At 39.8% G+C, this 13216-nt stretch overlaps 1 protein-coding gene across 1 annotated transcript in view; it reads right to left on the bottom strand.

Annotated features, from left to right (window-relative positions):
* NSMCE2 (NSE2 SUMO ligase component of SMC5/6 complex) overlaps window positions 1–13216 on the bottom strand; it is a 217905-nt gene that overhangs the window by 113734 nt on the left and 90955 nt on the right. The window lies entirely within an intron of this gene.

The following is a 13216-nucleotide window of genomic DNA, read 5'->3' as shown; positions in this document are numbered from 1 at the left end:
CTGGTCGGGAAAGATCCCACATGCCGCGGAGTGGCTGGGCCCGTGAGCCATGGCTGCTGAGCCTGTGCGTCTGGAGACTGTGCTCCACAACAGGAGAGGCCACAACGGGGAGAGGCAAGGGGCGCCCCCAAAAAAAAAAAAAAAAAAAAAAAAAAAAAAAAAAAAGTATTTAACTATTTAGAGTATGTGATTTTTACAAAGTTGAGACAACTAATCTAATCTAGGCCTCCTCACTGCCTTCAGACCATCAGTCTACTAAGGGCTTACATTCTTTCTCAAAATCTCTTCCACTTCTTTTCCTTCCATTTCCACCACCTCTTCAGTAGCTCAGCTTCTCCATGTCTTGCTGGGATTTCTGCAGGAGTCTTCCATCTTGCCTCACTTCTTGCAATATCTTTTTCCAACTCATTCCTTGCTCTGCCACTAGAAGTATCTTCACTAGTCAGATAATATCACTCATTAAAAAAAGAAAAGAAAAAAAGCACTATGTACACAATATTCCAAACACTGGAATGTGGTTTTTACAACTTTCTGTACTCTTAGCTCAACCTAGGAAAGTAGTGGGAAAAAAAGCATGACTTTCAGGCCTAGGTTTGAGTTTTGGCCCTGCCTCTTACGAGCTTTGTGACGTTGGGGGAAATCACTTAGGCTCCCTGACTTTTTATTTCCATTTTCGAATGGTGATATTAATAGCTCACAAAACTGTTACGTAAATCAAATGCGATCATCTGTGTATGAGAAGGAACGTAACACAGAGCCAGACACACACTAATCGATCATCAATTGTTTGATCCCTTCGTGCTCTAGGTTCACTACCTCTACTGCCCTCTGCCTTGCTCCCATTACACCTGACCCCACGACGCTGGCACATCACACACCAACCCATCTGAAAGACATGTTGCCCTCAAATATGACATGTGCTCTCAGGCCCCTGTGGTTCTGATTATATTTTACACCCTCTGCCTCATATGTCCTTTACTGCCATCTCAAGTGAAATTCTACCCACGCCTCAAGGCCCAGCTCAAATGTCAACTCTTCCAGGAAGTCTTCCCTTTATTCCACTGATCAGAATTAACCACTTTTCCTTTGTGTTCTCCCTGCACACTGTTTACAGCTTTACTTTCGTATTTATTTCTTTGCGTTATAATATTACTATTATATTTGTATTAAATATAAACTTATGTTTACATGTTACCTGCATGAATTATAAGCTTCTTGAAGGCAGAAAGCATGCTTTTCTTCTTTTAATTCTCAGCAATTAACACCTTGTACTGGAAGGGATTTAATAAAGGTCTGCCGATTGAATAAATAAATGTATCACAACATTTCCAAAAGGAGTAAATTTTTACCAGAACAAAACACCAATCACTTGTCTCAACTTTTGAAGTAATTTTTAGAAAACAACTTCTACCTGAAAAATACACTATTATTTAATCTTTACAATACATAAATTAAAAACAAGAGAGAAATGACTTAAAAATGGTAAATTTTTGACATTTCAGACTCAAAGAACAAGGTATTATTTTTAAACTATTAAACTGATAATATCAATTGTCATCCACTGACAGCCTACTAGTGAGTGAATATTAATAGAGGGTAATGATTCAAAGACGAAAATCATGATGCATACATAAATGGAATATTAGACATCAATTAAAAATCATATTTTCAAATACTTAATGAACTCACACTATACTGAGTGAAATAATCAGAACACAAAACGGATCCCAATCTTGCAAGGACATATAAGAAAAAAAAGACTAAGGAAATACAGAAGACATTAATATGTGGTTATCTCCAAGTGGTGGGACTACAGGCAATTTTTATCTTTTATATTATCTGAATTTTCTACAACACATACATTTGTATAGTTAGAAAAGTAGTTTTTAAAAGGATTGAACATCAAGAAATTCTAATTAAAGCTTAACCAGATTTGCAAATACTAAAACAGTTATTAGCCCAGTAAAAGACTTCCTGCTTCTTAATATTAATTGCAACATATTTGTGTAGACATGATCAAACACCGAGAGTTGATGCTGTAGTTTAGAAAAAGATATGAAGAAAAGTTTTCCTTAATTCTAAACAGAAAGCGGAGTAAGTAAACATCTGACTGGTCATTCAGTAGGCAGTAAAGCACCAGCTCTGGAGGGGGAGAGACTTGGTTAGCTCCAGCTCAGCCGCCTGTCAGCCGCGCTACTTGCTTTGTCTGAGCTGTAGTCACCCGCTCCACAGGTGAGGGAAAATCCCCACGTTTCCTCACCGTTACCTGCAGAAGCCATGCGGACACTGTTAAGGAGACCTCTACCCCAATGTCTAGGACATGGAAGGTCCTCTCCTATCTCACGTCTCACAGATCTGGAGACTGTCCAACCCGACTGGAAGATGGACGAGGATGAGTACAGGGGTTCATTCTGACGTGAAGGGAACCTGAATGGTTGGTTAAGCTTGCTGGGTAGTGAAGGCTGATTCTAAAAGAGACCCTCAGTGATTTCGGCTGCACCAGCTGTGGCCGTGAATGTGGCGCTCCCTGGTGGAGCCCTCTGAGAAGTGGGAAGGGGCCACTAAAAGGAAGCTGATAGAGGTGGGTGAATGGGTGAAGGCGGGGGGGCGGGGGGGGGCGGGGGGGAGACAGGGAAGGACACAAACAGATGACAGAGAGGGAGGAGGGAACAGGTTTTGGAGGGCAGTGCCACTGAAGGGGCAGGGAAAAGCGGAAGCTAAGGGAGAAAGTGGAAATAACCAGATTGTGGAAGCGGGAGAGGGAAAGTTGTCTCTTCCTCTCCACTGTCTTCCTCCCTAAAGTTTCTCCCCCATTCGTGTTTATTCCTCTGCTTCTCCCTCTTTTCTACGCCCCCCTCAACTTCACTTCCAAAACCACACTTTTATTCTCAAGAGTCACTCCTACTCCCTCTCTGACAAGTGGCATTCCTTTCTCCAGGAGCCAGGAAGTGGAAACCTAGAAAAACACTGGAGCGCTCTGCAATGCCCAAACTGGCTGCCCAAACGCTCAAGGTCCCCAAGCATCGAGGATAACATCTAGAACTGACCCCGGCTGCAGGTATGAGGGGGCACAGCATAGACAGAGCAGCTGTTCACCTCCCCACTTTCTGTTCCTGGCCACCCGGTGTCCTCATTTGCACTATCTTCAATCACAAAGGATGCACTGTCTTCAAGTACAAACGACCCACACGAATGTCCCATGATTAGAATTTACCCTCTGCTAATTGTATGGTCACCTTCCTTTCCTGGCAAATTTATAAAATGTTATTTTAAAACGCCAGGATCAGACATGTTTCAAACAAAGAACACACAAAGACTGGGCCACGAGAATATTTAGTCAAAAATCATAATGTCCTCAGGGTAGGAATGCATTTATTTCCAAAGTACATCACCTTGGCTCCCAACGTGGCAGTTTAATGTGCCAAGGAAAAGCTCAAGACAAAATGCTTGATTCTGGTTTTCTTGAAGAAAATTTTATGTATTCTTTTTTTACAAATAAATATAAAGGTTGTACTGAATCGAAAGTGTAGATAAAGTGTTACATATGTGGGTGCTGAGTGGGGGCAACTTCAGAGACTGAAGGATACACTTTGATAAAACTGGAACAAGTCTATTAAAAAATTATCTTTTGGAAATCATTACTTGAAAAATAAGAAAATGCTAACATTGTACCGGGAAATGCATTCAATCCCTAGTTAAGGTGTGTTATTTTATACCTCACCAAACAGTATGATAGCCTGTTTACAATTGCCAAAGGCTGTGCCCCCTCTAGTGAAAACTCTAGTGTCTTTGCAAACAGCTCTGTTCAGCAAAGACGTATGATTTGCTCCCATGTTAAGAGAACACTTCCTTGTAAAATGTACCAAGAAATAAGAAAGGGAGCATCTTACTAAATAAAAACAAATGTACCCCAAAGCACAATACGAAACAAATACTAACTATCGGGGACCTCCCTGGAGAAACTTCTTCCCTCACTGTACCTTTAGACCCTGCGTTGCAGGGGATGCTGGCAAACTACTGGTTATGGGAACAGGGTGGGCTGGTGATTTTTACCTCTTCCACTTCTCTTGCAGCTCTCAGGAACTGAGACAGAGCCAAGGAAGAAACAAGAGCTTCAGGGCTCTGAATAACTGGTTAATAGTGTTGACTATAAAAACGGAATTGTTGGGTTTGAGGTGAATGGAGTTGAAGGGACAGAAGGAGGTTGTCAGAGAGCTTAAAAGAGCCGCAAGATGAGAAGTGGCACTGCCTTCCATTGAAGGAAAAGGCTTTCCTGTTAGCTGAGTTGTTTCCAGGCACTGCCCCACGGTGCCTCTCTGAACGGCAGAAACCAACACTGGTTTAAGAGCTGATTTTAGTCTCTGAGGTAATGTGAAAGAACATTAGGTTCTCAGACTCAGCTCCTTTTAGGGATCAGCACATACAGCTTACGAAAGGTAATGCTGGGTAAGCAGTCCATCTCTCTCAGATGTAGCCCACTTATGAAGCCACTTTGTTTTAGCGATAGATTTTACAAAAGTACTCCAAAACAATCACTAATTAAAAAAAAAAAATCTCACAAAAGAGATCATATTATCACTGGTGCGCTGACTTCCCGTTTTCTCCTACTTCTAAAGAGTTCTTTCTTTTTCCTCAACAAAGCCAGTCAACAAGAGGCAGTTTACATAATGGCTAAGGGCATGGACTGTGAAGCTAGATTTTCTGGGTTTGAATCACGAATATGAAGTTGGGCAAATTGCTCAACTCAATATCCTCAATATCCTACTCTGTAAAATGGAGATGATACCACCACCCAACTCACAGCACCTTGAACAGGGCTGGCTACACAGGAAGTGCTCAAAGAAGGTCAATGATTGTCACTGGTTTAAAAAAAAAATGTCACCACTGCAAGGTAACAACATCCTTGTACCTACACTTAAAAAAAAAAAAAGCATATGACTAATGTATTTAATAACTTGTACACCTGCTTTTCTAAGTTAAGAATGTACTTCTTGAAGGCTTACTAATTTTTTGTCTCAAATATCTCACAGTTTCCGGCATATAATAAGAGCTCATAAATGTCTGAGTACAGGAATGAATAATGAAAAGGAACAAAGCTTTGTGGATCAAATAAGGCTGTAATATTTGCCGTATAAATAAATTCAGATTTAGTGAGCTTTTAGTAAGTGCCTACTTTATGCTAGACCCTGAGTGAAGTCTTTATGTTGTTTTAATTAATACATTTCTATGGAAAAAGACACATCTATGTAACTGCATAATAACAGAGTGGCTACTGGGCTGTGCTGAGACTCATTTAGACTAGGCCCTTTCAGTTTACAACACAGAAAGGGCTGGTTAACTAAACCTTGCTGAACTAATTTTCAAGCCATACAAATCACTAACTCAATTTATATGCCGCCAAAATGTAGCAGCAGAGGGACCACATGACCAAGACACAGGGAAGGCTATATAGCAGGCCTGGCATTCTCTCCTCTAGATCTAGGGCAGGGCGATGGTACTCCTTTGGGGTACAAAAAGCACCTTGGGGATATTTTTAGCACCCATAAGGCCCAAGTTGGAAAGCCCTGCTTTAAAGGATCTCTTTAACCACAGAATAAGGAACTACATTATTAGATTCAGGACTTGGCAGCAACTCCATTTCCAAATGTTAGTTCTTCATGAAATCGTTATGTATCTCAGGGAAATATCACATCGATCTCAGCTCTTTCATGTTTTACTTTACTGGGAAGAAAATTCTAAGCCAGCATAAATGAATAAGTGGATTTCAGTCTTCTGAAAGGGCTTTTTGGGTGTGGCTGAGATAGCTAACTTTGCAAACTTAGCAACACAGGATACATTATGAGTAAGTCCTTTCCTTTTTTTTTTTTTTTTTCCCCTAAATAATGATGCTAACTCACCAGATCCTTCTGAAAGAGGTCCTTTTATTAATTTCAATGAAGTCAAGTACAGAACAAGTTGTAATATGAAGCACCATTTATGCAACTATGTTGAAATTCTCTGCCAGAGTTACATCTCCTCATGTAAGAATTTTATGGTAAAACAATTTCAAATATCAATCATTAGCTTAGGCTCATTTTGGTTTTAGGCTGTCTTTCTATACAAATTACTGAAATCCTAAGGCATAGTGATAGTGCCCTACAATAGGGGAAAAAAAAAAAATCCTGTTCCCCACAGTTTATAATAAAAGAGCTGAAACCAAGCCTCAATTGAAATTATATTGTTAGGCAACTCCAGAAACTAAACACAAAAACATGTTAAAGTACAGATTGCAACATCAAGGGAAAACCATCCTCATATATATAGTTTTAGATTCCCAGCCATTCCTAACCCCAGCCCAGATGAGATCAACTCAACCTTCAGAGGCTTTCCTGCAGTGAGCCAACAAGCCACTCACTCCTTTCTCAACCACACGGGTTACCCAGGGAAAGGCATGCAATGCATTTAAAGGGCCAATAGAAATCCTGTGGGTGGGTTTGGTCTGCCTTTCAAAACCAATGAACTTCCCATTATATAACCTTTAATAACAAGAGAGAAGTTTACAGTCATACACCCAACTAAACTCCAAGGCTGCATGCCTCACCGTACTTTTTTTTTTTAGAAGCAGCAGCAAGAAAAAGTAAAAGAAAAAGCTTTCTGAATGGCACAATCCATCTTGCCAAGTAATGTCGGAAAATTAATGAATCCAACTTGGTACAACTTAAGCTTGTTTTTTGGCAATGATTTTCATGGCAGTCTGATGTTTTCGATCAGAAAAGCCCAAGCAACTATTAAGCATTTTATTAATTCTTTATAAAATAAAGTAAGTCCGTAACCACAGGAGAATTCTGAGAATCTGGCTTTTCCAGAAAGCCCAAGAAAAATACTTTAGTTTCACCATTCTCAAATTCATTTGACTTTGAAACAAAATAAACATATTACTCTATTTAATATCTTGCACAAGCGAATTCACAAGAATGAAATGTGTTCAGAGTTCCTAGAAAAAAATGTAGCAATACAGGCTGCCAACTTGTTCAATGTCAAGCTCTAGGCAGTATAGCCGTACTAGCAGTAAATGACTCAGAGTGAGTCACGCTTAAGCTATTTTTGCTTTTAAAGTACTGCCAGGCACTGTGTTAATATTCAACCCAGAGTAAATTTAGCCCAACAAGAAAACAAGTGTTTCCATGGTTGCTTCTTCACAGTGTTTATGGTATATATGCAGCCATTAGGCACAGGAATCTAGCCAGATAAATTAAGTAGGAATGCTCATCTTTCATTTATAGCCAGGCTTTGGAACACAGGAAACACTAAATGCAACTTAGGCTGTTCTTTCATCTCCTTCTGTCTACCTGCCCCTCCAGACCCCTAAGAGCCAACTACAAAGAAAGGATACTATTCATGATTCATTTAAAAGTTTGTACCATTAAAGTACCTTTAGTGGATTGTTGTTCGTGGATTTTATTTGGCTCCTTGTTGTTTATAAATAAACAAGGACCTACTGTATAGCACAGGGAACTATATTAAATATCTTGTAATATTTTATTTGAGTCACAACCACTTACATGTCTCTGATGGTGCAGCCACAGGGGACTAAAGTGCTTAAAAATCATCTAGCAAAACCAGGAGGAAATGTGGACTATAGATACCAAATGGAATCATTATACAGTATCATGTACAGTGAATCGTCAGAGTCTGGTAATATGAACACTCACAGGGTGCTGAAAGAATACTGGCTGTTCTAATTCGAAAAGGTACATGCACCCCAATGTTCATAGCTGCGCTATTAACAATAGTCAAGATATGGAAGCAACCTACGTGTCCATCGACAGATGAATGGATAAAGAAGATGTGGTATATATACACAACGTAATATTCCTCAGCCATAAAAAAGAATGAAATAATGCCATTTGAAGCAACATGAATGGACCTGGAGATTATCATAGTAAGTGAAGGAAGTCAGAGAGAGAGAGACTAATGTCATATGATATCACTTATGTGTGGAATCTTAAAAAATGATACAAATGGACTTATTTACAAACAGAAACAGACTCACAGATATAGAAAACAAACTTATGGTTACCAAAGGGGAAAGCGGGGGGAGGGATAAATTAGGAGTTTAGGATTAACAGATATGCACCACTGTATTTGATATAAATAAACAAGGACCTGCTGTATAGTACAGGGAACCATATTCAATATCTTGTAATAACCTATAATGGAAAGAATCTGAAATTCTCATTCTGAGAAATGAGTGGCTAATATCTGACTGATCTAAAAAAAATCTCAGTTTTTCAGAATACGCTATTTCTACTGCAAATGCACATGGAGTTCTTGCACTTGAGTAACACAGTGACTACGAAATAGATGCCAGGACCTTCCCCTAATTAAATCCACCTGTCTATTTATAGCTGTTAGAATCCTCAGCTTTATCTACAGAATCTACACTGCAGTCGTATACCATGGTTAGCTATTCTGCTCAGCAAAGAAATATTACAGCTAGCTATCCCAGCCCAGGTTTTCAAAGTAGGATGTGTGCACCCCAGTATGCAAACTCTTAGAACTTTTATTTAAAATTAACTTTTGTCTAAAAAAATGAGGGGGGAAAAAAACTTTGTTTCACTAATCACGTATATACCGACATTATGCAGACCGTGTACTGAAAATGAATGAACAAAATGTCAGGAGGTGCATGCTCCTCCGGGTGGGGGACAGTCAGAAACATGTGGAGACCACTGCTTTCGTGAACACAGCCGCCTGAAGGACACAGCCTTCTCTTCTTCATGTTATACCCCAGTAGATGTTTGTTTGTTTGTTATATTTAACTGGTCACCGGCACAAAGAAAGTAGAGTAGAAAAACCTAGGTCAGAAAGCAACTGGAGAAGATAGAGAAATGGTAATCCGAGCAAGGCAAGTCTGGAAAACAGCCACACAAAGCACCCAGTAATGACAGCACTGGGCACAATGACAGTCCCTTTGAGTCAAAAAGCTGACCAGTTAGGTCTGGCTTGCGTGAATGGCAACTTAATTCCCACAGAAAGCATCTAGCGCAAGGCCTGACATATAGTAGATGCTTAGTAAGTCTCTGTGGAATAAACAGATAAATTACAAAACTGTATCCCTACAAAACATCTCATGTGAAACCCATGTATTCTAAAGCTCTGTACTTGTTACCTCTCTGTTTACTGTAATAGGTAACTTTAACAATCTAAAAGCCTAAGGGACGGAAAACAGTTTATCAGAATTTCTTGCTTCCTGACAACCTTGATCACTGATTTCACTAACTCTACCAATACCAGGGATCCTACTTATCTGTACTTGAAAGTTCCATATTAAGAGGAATATAAACAGTAACTACATCTTCACAGAAGGTGAATACTAACATTTAAGCAGAGGCAAAGATGGGGAGGGATGAAGAGTTGAAGCATGAGATTTTCGGGACAGTGAAACTATTCTTTATGATATTATAATGGTGGATACAAAACATTATGCATTAGTCAAAAACCCACTGATCATTTGATCCAGTAGTTCTACTTCTAGGTGTAAAGACTTGAAAGCAGGAATTATAAGTAGATATTTGTATACCAACGTTCATTAGTAGCATTACAGCCCTGCGGTGGAAACGACCCCAGTGTTTACTGATGGATGAATGGATAAACAAAATGTGGTATATATAGGCCATGGAATCTTATTCAGCCTTAAAAAGGAATGAAATTCTGTTACATGCTACAACATGGACCTTGAAGACACTGTGCTAAGTGAAATAAGCCAGGCACAAAAAAGACAAGTATTACATAATTCTACTTACAGGAGGTACCTAAAACAGTCAAATACACAGAGACAGAAAGCAGAACAGTGGTTACCAGTGGTTAGGGGTGGGGATGGGAACATTTAATGGCTATAGTTTCATTATGGGATAGTGACAAGGTGCCAGAGATGGATAGTTGTGATGGTTGCACAACAAGGTGAATGCACTTAACGCCATTCAACTGTACGCTGAAAAAATGTTGGAACGACAGATTTCATGTTATACATATTCTACCATCGAACCCCCCCCACAGAACAATATAATACAAAGAGTGAATTCTAATGTAAATGGTGGACTTCAGCTGACAGTAATGTATTAATATTGGTTCATCAACTGTAACTAACAGACCACACAAATACGCAAGACGTTAAAATTGTAGCTGTGGGGGCGAGGCAAAAATCTCTGTACTATGTGCTCCGTTTCTCTGTAACCCTAAATCTGCTCTTTAAAAAAAAATGCCTATTAATTAAAAAGAAAAATCTAAACAAATGAGGTTGCTCTGTGGCAAACTCCTTTCTTTCATGTTGTGCCCTGCACTGACTCCCCAGTGATCTGTTTCCTTACCCAGGACCCTTAGTCCCTTTGTCTGGACCCTGGGCCCCCGCCACTCAGCCTCTTTGCCTGGTTCCAGCCTCCTTTTCTGCCAATTCTGATCTCATCCCTTTAATGTTCATGTATTTCCTGGTGTCCTAGAGGCCCAGATTCCGGGTTCTCTTGTTCCCATGGGCCCTGGATGCTAATACAATTTCCCAGTTTGTCTACCTTGCTCTGACCTATGACTTGTCTTGACCTCACTGTCTGTGTATATTCTGGCTGGAAGTGACCAGGCCACTACTGACCCTTGGTACTCTAAACCTTGATATAGTTCCCTAATTCTGTCCACCAACCTTGTGTTTATCTGGCTATCAAGCTCAGCCCAGCCTAATGGTAATTAAATATGAACAGTGCTTGGGGGTATGATATTGGTACGAAATGAAAATATTCAAAAACATTTCTTAAAACTAGAAATAAAAATGTTCTTTATTCAGCGTAAAATGCTTCTCTATTAAACTCTTAGGGGCAGATTTTTATTCTACCTTCTAATTTCCTGCTTTAATTCTATGATCACAAGGTATCCTAAATGTAAAGCAAGAATTGCAAACTTAAAGGGCTACCAAGGAAACACAGTTAAAGTGTACCAGAGATAAGACAAGGGAATGGTCAGAATTGTGACTGAGAAGCACAGAGACAGAGAATAGAGACAGAGACAGAGAAAAGAAAGGGGGCAGCATGAGTGCCTTATGTAGACTCTACTGTTTAAGACACTGAGTTTGAGCCAAACCAGCCCATAAAATGTTTATTTATCAAAATACCAGAGAGAAGCTTAGGCCTAGGAAGGATATAGGCATTCAAATCACATTTCAGAATGGTGAACCCTTTGGCCAAGTTGAGGATGCAATTAATAACAGGACTAGTTTCATTACACTGTTGGGATGGAGATAACCCTATGAAGGCTGAAAAGACATTCTTCTAAGGCCTGATGCATTTTGCTGACAGTGTTCTCAAAAAAGAAAATTGTATGGATAAGAATAAAGGCTTAAAAAGAAAAAAAGAGCACAAATGTCTCAGATTTCTTTTTCATAAAGGGGTTTACTCTTTTAAAGCCAAATACTTAAGTTCTCTCCTTTCCTATCCTCATTTTATAAAAGGGAACTGAACTATGACCAGTTGTTATCATTTACTGCCAAAAGCAATTTTTGGATCAGAAAATATTATTACACTTTGATCCCAGAAGTTTTAAAAACAGATTAGAGAATGTTCTTCACTTTGAGTCCATGACATGAGACGAATGGAACAAAGTCTCTGCTTGCCTACCCTGAGCATTTGAAATAAGCAGATGAATTAGAAAAACGCACACATTCCTCCGGGCACATGGGGCACATGCCTTGGAGATTAGAACACAGACCGGTATTTAGCCACCCCTTGCCACCTCAGCCAGGCGCTTTTGTGTAGTGTGTAATAAACTGTACAGCTGTATACAACAAACCTCTCCCATCCCACCGTTAGAAATGTTATTTTAATAAAGGAGTTAGTTTGATTCCATGAGTCAGTACTTTCTAGCCCACTGTGCCTCTGTATCTGATCAACAATCCCCAATTTCCAAACTATCTAAGCTGTCAAAATAATTCATTCCCTGGCAATGACTTTCAATGGTTTGATACTGAACCACTTACCCGAATCCTTCCCTGCCTCAAACTTCAGCCTGGCTAACAACTTCACTGCCCGCTCTACTCTTCTCACCTTGCTGCCTGGAGGGGTGCACGTGATAACCTCGTTAAGAACTAGGCCTCCCTGCCCAGCTACCCGGCTCTCATGGCCTCAGCTCTGCAGGGGCAGCGCATTAGCTCAGCCAAGTCCCTGAGCTTCTCCATTACCCAAGAAAGGCATCTCTTATGAGATTCTTCCTCACCTAGCTCTGCACAGTAGACCCAGAAAGGCTCTCTCTAGGGCTACTAGGAAATAAGTCATAAAATCTTATTGGTATCTTTAAGCGAATTTGTGTTAGCATCTCTGACAAGGTAAAAGCCAGTACTAGTAAACAGGCTGGGTTTGAGTACTGAGAATGAGTTGTATATATAGTAACAGACACCCAGTCATGTTAATTAGAATATTTAACACAAAGGCAGGAAATAGTATCAAATAAATTACATAAATAGGTAGATTCTGCCCACTTAGGATAAAATTCATAGAGCACTATGACATGTAACTAACTGAGGGGGAAAACAATGCAAAGATGCATGAAAGAATGAGTGTATTTTTCATGCCAAAACTTGGGATACGTGGTCTGACAAGTATATGTCAGTGGAATAGAACATCAGAAAGTAGAACTCTCCTAAAAGTCAAGGAACATAGTCAATGAAAATATAAGATTATTCAAAATTGCAAAGAGTTGCTAATGTATGGGAGATAGACAGAAATGCTCTAAAGGATAACAAACAATATGAAGCAGAATAAGAGCACTTTCCCTGGGTTATGTACATGGCAAAGACCAAAAGGTTTAATAACACCTGAGTCGGCCAGTATGTTGGAAATGGGCTCTCCCATTCATTTTTGATGGGAATTTAAATTAATATAATCTTTATGAAGGGCAATTTGTCCTCCAAAGTAAAATTTTTTAAATTTATATATTCTTTGACTCAGCAACTTCCCAGGATTTAAATCTTACAGATACAGACCTACTTGTGTGGAATTTTGTATACATAAGGATATCCACTGCAGTAATGTCGGTAACAAAGAACAATTATCCCCACCATCAGGGGACTGGTTAAAAATTACGAGCTGCTATGTAGCCATTAAAAAGAATGAGGAAGGGCTTCCCTGGTGGTGCAGTGGTTGAGAGTCCGCCTGCCAATGCAGAGGACACGGGTTCGTGCCCCGGTCTGGGAAGATCC

The sequence above is a fragment of the Lipotes vexillifer genome, unplaced genomic scaffold (genome assembly GCF_000442215.2).
Source record: "Lipotes vexillifer unplaced genomic scaffold, Lipotes_vexillifer_v1.1 scaffold84, whole genome shotgun sequence".
NCBI classification, from domain to species: domain Eukaryota; kingdom Metazoa; phylum Chordata; class Mammalia; order Artiodactyla; family Lipotidae; genus Lipotes; species Lipotes vexillifer.
Note: the sequence above shows the minus strand (reverse complement) of the source record. Positions and strands in the feature narration are given on the sequence as shown.